The sequence below is a fragment of the Acyrthosiphon pisum genome, chromosome A3 (genome assembly GCF_005508785.2).
Source record: "Acyrthosiphon pisum isolate AL4f chromosome A3, pea_aphid_22Mar2018_4r6ur, whole genome shotgun sequence".
Taxonomy (NCBI): domain Eukaryota; kingdom Metazoa; phylum Arthropoda; class Insecta; order Hemiptera; family Aphididae; genus Acyrthosiphon; species Acyrthosiphon pisum.
In genome coordinates this window covers 41,984,358-41,993,096 of record NC_042496.1, presented here as the reverse complement: position 1 = coordinate 41,993,096, position 8,739 = coordinate 41,984,358, and the positions used below count along the sequence as shown (strand labels likewise).

General features: G+C 25.9%; 2 long non-coding RNA genes across 2 annotated transcripts; one reads left to right on the top strand and one right to left on the bottom strand.

The window, feature by feature from the left end:
- Positions 1-447: 447 nt before the first annotated feature.
- On the bottom strand, positions 448-3,884 carry LOC103308268. The gene is made up of 4 exons (XR_510384.3): positions 3,748-3,884; positions 2,393-2,737; positions 2,001-2,117; positions 448-759 (listed from the first exon to the last, which is right to left on the bottom strand). It is a non-coding gene; the product is annotated as an uncharacterized LOC103308268 (long non-coding RNA).
- A 2,088-nt stretch (positions 3,885-5,972) lies between these two features.
- LOC103308272 lies at positions 5,973-6,358 on the top strand. The gene is made up of 3 exons (XR_003839834.1): positions 5,973-5,987; positions 6,145-6,242; positions 6,318-6,358. It is a non-coding gene; the product is annotated as an uncharacterized LOC103308272 (long non-coding RNA).
- Positions 6,359-8,739: the final 2,381 nt, after the last annotated feature.

The window sequence follows — 8,739 nt, the reverse complement described above, 5'->3', positions numbered from 1 at the left end:
TTGAGACGCTCCATTAATATTCAAATTAAAAAAAAAAATAATAACAAATAAATATTATTTTCAATTCCTATGATCCATAGCAACCATTAATAAACAAACATTTCTATCATAAATATCAAAAATCCTGTTTGAGCACCTACCGGGGGTGATCAATTCCCTTTTTAAATTAGCCTATGACACTCACAAAGAATGTAGCTTTCTATTGGTGAAAAAATGTTTGAAATCAGTTCAGTAGTTCCATAGATTACTTTTGACAACGGTAACTAACGACTTCTCTTTATATAACAAGTATAGATGATAATATTATCATCTATATATATTATATATAAGGTACTTGGTTACATAAGATACACTCATAGTATAAAACTGCGAATTTATATAAAATATATTAAAAAAATTATAGCCTAAATTTAAAACATAAAAATATATATTCTTTTTGTTACATGTTTGTTATTAATTAAAACCCGAAATACAAAATAAAAATAAAATATTTATACTAAAACATTCAAATATACAAAATATAACTTTAAGGGTAAAATTTACTCATGATGAGTAGCTGGATAGTTGTATGACAACTACTATGGTTGATATCAGTGCTGCAACTACAATATTGAATCTTTTAATACATCACATTTGCCTTGTAACGCCTGTACCAGTGGTAGTTGTGGCACTGGTAGATATATGAAGTGAAGATTACATTGTTGAATTAGTCCATGTGTAAGTCACTTTTTAGTTTATCAGGAAGCTCTCTTTTGCTGACTATAACCAAAAAACAAATAAATGTATACATAAATCTTTCGAATATATTATAAGTGTACGGTGTACCTAACCTAACCAGTGTTGTATTATTTATTAAGATAGAACCTTCGAAGGTAAAATATTAAAAATATAAATAATTGTAAAGTATTACACATACTAGTAATAGGGTATTCAGGAAAAAAAGCCCCGGAATAAAATCCTCGTCATAGGAAAAAATTGATTTTTAATTAGATAAATTTGAATAGAATCTTTATGTAGATAATATTATAAGCTATCTCTATATACCTAGTGTGTTTCAAAACTTCTGTATTATCCCTTTCATAACCATAGCAAATCATGAGTTTTTTTTTTTATTTATAAGAATTAATACTTATTTATTTAAATATTACTTATTTTATTGTGTGACTGTAGATATTTTCGAATGTCATATACTAGATGTAATTTTTTTTTTCTTTATATTTTGATTTTTAACTTGGTTAGGTATTCTATACTTTTATTTCTATTTCATATGGGTTTCAAAAGTGTTGACAATATTATATACAAATACAAAAATATATTATGAGATTACCTATTTTAACGATAAATTCGCTGATAAAATTCATTTTTAATATGCATCACTTGTTTCAAACATCTAAATTATATAGAGAATTAAATATATTAAACTTACAATCTTTGTACCTAAAAAATATTTGTTTATTAATGTATAATTTTAAGGATGACATTGCTGTACCAAGTCATAATTATTCTACCAGACTTAAATCTTAGTCAAATGTCATTATTCCTAAAATTAGGACAGTTTTTGGACAGCAATGCACTCAATTCAAGTTTATTCAATTTTGTTATGATCATGATTTGACTGTACATAATTTCAAAAAATTTTCAATTTATAAAAATTGTATTAATAGTTTATTTCAGTAATATTCATTTAAATACTATTGTTGTAATCTTTGATTTGTTATATATATATATATATATATATATATATATTTTTTTTTTTGTCTCCCTTATATATATCTAGTTAACATTTATATCTAACCATTTATCTATGGAACTCTCTCCTCTAGCACAGCCATTGGCTAACGAGGAGATCCATCAACTTTAAATTTAAGCTTATGCTAATTATTACATTGTACTATCTTTCTTGATGGAAAATATACTTATTTTTATTATTATTAACTAATGAAATTAGGCAAGGTTAAATAGGCGATTCATTGTTAAAAAACAATGTTTAGTGTACTTACCTATCGTTATTAAATAATATAAAAATTACATATTATTTAGTCAATATCTTGGTTTTATAGTTGTGTTCATTAGATATAGTCTTTACTTGTATTATTTAATGTTCTCTGTAAGTGTACCTTATGAAGAAAAATAAAAACAACCATTAACGTATACCTAAATGTTTTGATATTATGAATTACTAATTCAATAACAAAACTAATACTAATACTATACAATTAAACAGTCAAATTACTAAATCACAGGCAAGCAATCCACACATGACTGTGACTTTGTAAGATAAATAAATAGTATGTTTTTAATGTACTCCTCATGTTGTTTCAGATGTATCATAATTCATACTTAATAACTAATAAGTAATACATCAAAACAATTTTAACACTACTAAACTTACATTTTTTGTGTTATTATGAAGGTTTGAATGTGATTGTTGTAGATAAAGTAGTAGGTAGGTAATGGAATATGTCCAACATTATTCAGATATTTATCTACAAATGCAAAACTTTTTAATAGGGTAGATTAAAAATTCCTATAATATGAATTAATAGTCACACTTATATAAATTTTCTTGTTCAAATAGTTACATACAGAACTTTTGGCTTCGTACAGTTGGGCCAAATATGATAAGTGTATATGGTAGTGAAGTAAGGACAAATAATTATCTGGAGTCCTTTCATGCTCAGCTATTGAGGTATTTTGGCAAGCATCCAAACATGTGGGACTTTATACGTAAGAAGCACTAAAAATATATGAGTTCATAACTATAGATTAAAATATAATATAATCCTATATTTAATTATGCCTTATTATCTTACTTTGTATAGTAAAGGGATATATGATAAATTGATAAATTGATGAATGCTACTTAGTACTTACTAAGTTACAACTCTAATTTACATTACCTAATATATTTGTATACATATTTATTTTCAGAAACCTACCAACATTCCCTATTTATGATACACATGTCACTGATTTAATGAACAATAAAATATGTACCATCAAAAGAAGTAAGCTAGCACAATAATTCAAATGAGTTTTGCGCTGTGTAACATAACTTATACCTACTCTTGGACTTGATACTATTATTGTCAAGTATTAATATTTTTTTCAGTTAGCTAACTAGTAATTAATAATAATTTATGTCTGCTTTAATAATGATATAATGCATAAAGTAATTTAATCATGATTTCCTTTGTACAATTATAAACTAACATTAGGTATCATTATATAAAAAGTACATTTTTTTGTTTATAAGTGTATAATTTTTTATCTAACTGTATTAGTACATGTAGTCAGTGAGTGGTGCAACTAGGATTTATTCAAGGAAGCCCAAAAAAGATTGATTTAATTGCTATTTTTTTATTTATTTCCTGAGTATATACATACAGTGTATTGCTTAATAAACACAATTATTTTATAATGTATAAGATATCAATGAGTTTTGATGACAATGTTGGGGGAATCTTTAAAAAATAAAAATAAATACTATATAAGCCAGGAGGGCTAACTCAGCAAACTGATGCAAGTTCAAGTACTCATTACAGATTAAATTATTTTCAATGAATTACTACCTATATAATATTATTCAATGTATTGATTTTAATTAATTTCTTTGAATATATTGCCTATTGCTATTTATTTATTTTTAGAAAAACTCAGAATATTGGAAAATCAATTTTATGTTGAATTTATTCAGGCTAGCAGACATTTAACGGTATTACCTTATTCAATTAAAAAAATACTTACTCAATGTAAAGTACAACTTTGAAATATTTTATGTTTTGTACAGATCAGAGATCCGGCTTCTAGACTTAATCGTGCTAGCAATAGTTTGCTTTTACGTACAGCTATTGAGCAACTCAATGAAGATGGTGATGTGTTGTCTTGCCTTAGGAGGATGGGTAATGCCAATGCAGATTATTTGAGAAGGGAGTTGGGTCCACGCCCTCCTCAATAGTCAATAGATCATTTTTATTATTTATTGTGCGTAGGCACCTAATACCTATGTAAAATAAAGTGTTAAAAGTGTAAATATAAATATAAATATTTTTTGTATACATACCTAAAATATTATAATATAATATAGTATTGTTTAAAGTGTATTTAATTGCTGAACATTTTTTTTTTATTCTTCTCGTAATGTTAAGTGTTTCCCAGTCTTGAACTCTTACTTATTAAGTTATAAAATGTAAAGCCGTAAAGGCCAAAAGTAAAAACCGTAAAATTACTAATGAGTAATGAGTAGAGATGACGGTTAAATATTAAATAACGGTTAACTAGCAACTACATAAATAATAAATATAAGATGATGGATAAATAATGTATTTAGTGCAGTGCGACAAATGCGCAAAAACAAAATTTTTACTATGATTGTTTTGAGTTTTTAGGAGTTGGCTTTTTTTTTTTTCCAATATTTTGAGGTTAATTCCAAATTTCTCTTATCAGTTTTTGGAAGAATTGACCCCAACTCTCTACGAATCATGATTAAATTTAAAATTACAAATTACCAATAAAAGAATTAAATACTCATTTAAGTACACTATTAAGTTAATAATATATTATTATTATTGTACCACGTTATACAATATACATTATCAATTATTACATTTTGTTATGCTATTTAGTAATTCTAATTCACGAATCACTTTCTTTTACAATTTTACATTAATTTACGATTTACACAAAATACATATGTCAAAAATGAAAAAAAATCACAACATATTAAACATTTTATGTTTTGTATTTTCAATGTAAATAAATATAACATATTAATACAATAATACAGAGTGAGAGTTTTATATAGAATTCATTGAATCACTGAATCATTGAATTGATTCAGTGAATAGATTCATTTTAATGAGCTGAATCACATGAATTAGTTCACTGAAATGAATTGAAAGTACCCATCACTATATGCGAATACTAACTGCTCTGGATCACAGTCTTAACCCCCCTAACACTGATTATATAATAACACTGTATTCTGAAACCAGAAAATAAAATGATGTCAAAAGCTCCAAAGTGTTTTGCAGGTTAAATTTTTTAAATTTTATATAGGTACATAATAAATAATTTATTAACACAATTTAAGATTTATAAAAATATAACTTTCCTTTATTTTATTCATTGCAAATATATGAGTTTTTTTTTATAATAATACAATACATATATATAACATAAAATATAAAACTAATATCTATTGTAAAACATTTGCTCAAAAATCAAATTGAGCAATAAAAAAAACAAAAACAATATCAAGATTATTAAGTTGCAAATATAATTATAAGTGACATCTTTATATATAATATATATTTTAACAAGACATTTTTAGCTTTGGCTTAAGCTGCAAATATGTATTAAAATATTTTTTACATAATATATGTCAAAACATTTTTTTTTTTATGATTGATTACAATTTTTTATAATATAACATTTATAAAATTAATATATGTATAGGTATTATAAAACATGTTTTCAAAAGAAATCTGATTTCATATAGAATTGAGTAATAATAAAAAAAAAACAATATATCAATAGATTTTTAAGTTGCTAACCTAACCTAATCATAAGAAATATCTACATTCTACAGGGTATCCCACGAAGTTCTGACAAATGAAATACCTTGTATTCTAATCAATATTTTTTCATTTTTTTTTTTTTATATGTTCAATGAACTCTTGCACTATACGTATAATATAAACTTTTTTATTTTTATTTTTTTGTACAAAAAATGAAAAAATTCTAAATAGCCAATTTATAAACATATAAATTATGGTACTACTATACAGCAGCAACAAATACAGCAACTACACCAAGTGCAGCAGCAACAAGCTGTTGATTCGTCTGCCAAGGTGAGTCCAAATTATATATTATTATTAAGCCTTGGAAGTTGTAGGAGCTAAAAAAGGAGAATTATGCATAGGAAATTTCAAATATGCAAAAAAACCTATACTGTGGCCCACAAGAGAAATTATGTACCAATTTAGGTAAAAATGATGCATCTTGGACTCAAAAATTATGTAAAAAATATGATAAAAATGATAGGTTTTTAAAACCTAAATTTGGTATGTAAATATGCAATAAAACTTGTTTATTTTTTAAAACTTATTATTATATTATGTTTATTATATTATTTAAAAAAAGGTGGAATGGATTTTACAATTAAACATTTTGCTGGTGATGTCAAATATTCTTCAGACGGATTTTTGGACAAAAATAAAGATACAGTTTATGAAGATCAAGTGTGTATTTACAGTATAATTTTATTTAATATTGTATCCAAAGATTTTTCATTTTATAATATATATTTATTTTAGGTTAATGTATTAAGAAATGGGAAAAATGCTTTGTTAAGTAAATGTTTTTCGTAGAAAATTCAAAAGGTTTTCAATAAACTCTTGCACTATACGTATAATATAAACTTTTTTATTTTTATTTTTTTGTACAAAAAATGAAAAAATTCTAAATAGCCAATTTATAAACATATAAATTATGGTACTACTATACAGCAGCAACAAATACAGCAACTACACCAAGTGCAGCAGCAACAAGCTGTTGATTCGTCTGCCAGGTGAGTCCAAATTATATATTATTATTAAGCCTTGGAAGTTGTAGGAGCTAAAAAAGGTCTAGTCCCTGTTGTGACTTACAATACATTTATATACAATATTATATAACATAAGCATAACATAAAAAGTCCATTTGCATAGGGAGTGAGAGATCGCTCTTCTCTCTTCCTCATTAATAAAACCTCTTGCGTTGTATACATAACATGGCCATTCTTTTATTATCTATTGGTACAACGTACTCTTAAGGAAAAAGACCATAATATGTAATATTACTATTTCATAATGATTTATACCATTGTATTTGGCTGTCGTGTAGAATTTCAGAAGCGGACAGCAAACCACGAAAAACAGTACAACTGGATAACCCGTCATCAAACAATGTACTGTTAATAAAGAAACAAGAAACGATTGCCGGTACTGCCAGTGGAAGAAGTGTGTACAAATGGGGATGTACAGCAAGAGCAACATACAGGTGACAAACGCTCGTTTTTCGAAAATTATAACTTTAAAATGCCCGAAACCTGAGAGTATTTTTTGTTTAAATTAATTAGCTCCAACTCCATTTTTTAATTTTAAACTTATAAACAGCGAAAAAATATAAAATTTAAAAACAAACGTATAAACGATACAATACGACACGATAATATACAATGTCACCCAAAAGACTGGTAACAGTCTATCATTACCTATATTATCATGGTTGTGTCTGATGTTCGGAAATGGGAATTTTCTAATGTATTCTTTCAACGCCGAGCATGCCATCAAGTTATCGTTATTGTAATTACCATTACTATGTATAACCAATGCTATTACTGATAATTATAGTTAATTCCCTTTACAGCAATTCTCAGTCCGAGCCCACGTCATGTGCCGTGTGCGGGGAAAATTCTAAGATGACTCATTACGGGGTACCCTCGTGTCAGGGATGAAAAGCGCCTGAAACGCGAGTAAAGTATATAAAATTTTTTTTAGTCTGTGGCATTACTATTGCAAATATTATTTTATTAAATTGGCAAAGATAAATGTGCCAAAAATAATACTTACAAATTGGAAAACATAAAGCAGACGCCCAAAACAATTCTGTAAGTAATTATTTTAGGATTGTTATACTATGCAATGTATTAGGGGAGAGTGAGGGCAGATTTGAATGCGGGGTACATTTGAATTTGTCTAATATAATTTGTTACAGATTATTTAAATTAATAAAAATAATAAAATAATAATAATAAGTTGGTTTTCTATACCATATGTGATTATCAGGCATTTTTGAAAAATTTTGTGATAAACAAAAATGATAATGATTTTCCGACTTTTTAAAAAAAAAATATAGGTGTTTCCATAAGAACATTTTGGAAACTAAAATTCAAAATCATAAGTTTAGAATTTAATATACCTATTCAAAATATTGTTGCCTAGTAATATATTTAATGTACATACATTATTTATAATAAGTTATTAAAATTTATATTACTATTATTATTGACTATTATGGCAAGGGGTAGATTTGAATCTTCATTAATAGGGTAAATAATAGGGTGTATATAGGTTCCTCCTTCTTAAAATACCTATATTATGGCTGGAATAGACTAGTTTACTGGATTTATGTCACAAGATGTGGATTTATTTATAAGAAAACCCAAAAAACTAAATTTTCACAGTAAAAAAAAAAGTTGACAAGAAAACATCTAAACATAATTGTAAAAAATTGTTATTATACTATTTTGAGCTATTTTTATTATTAAAATAAATAAAAAGTTTAACTTAGTTTAATATTTATTCATGTTCAACATTCAAATGGGGTTCTTTAATTATTTAAGACACATATTCAAATCTACCCCTTGCACGTTCAAATCTACCCCATAGGTGGGTAATAATAAAAATATACTTAACTTTATAATTAGAAATTAAATTGGTTATTTAATATATAAGGTTTTCATGAGTCAAATAGTATTGAAAACTATCTAGACTACGGGATTGTAATTATTAAAAATAAAATTTGTCAAAAAATTAAAAATTAAAAAATTAAATATGAATTTCATTCAAATCTGCCCCACTCTCCCCTACTAATTACATATTTACCACCTTAGCACACATTAACCACTAGTACTTCACCTACTTCTATACAGCATCAACAGCAGCAGCAGCAAATCCAGCAGCTGCTGGAGGAGCA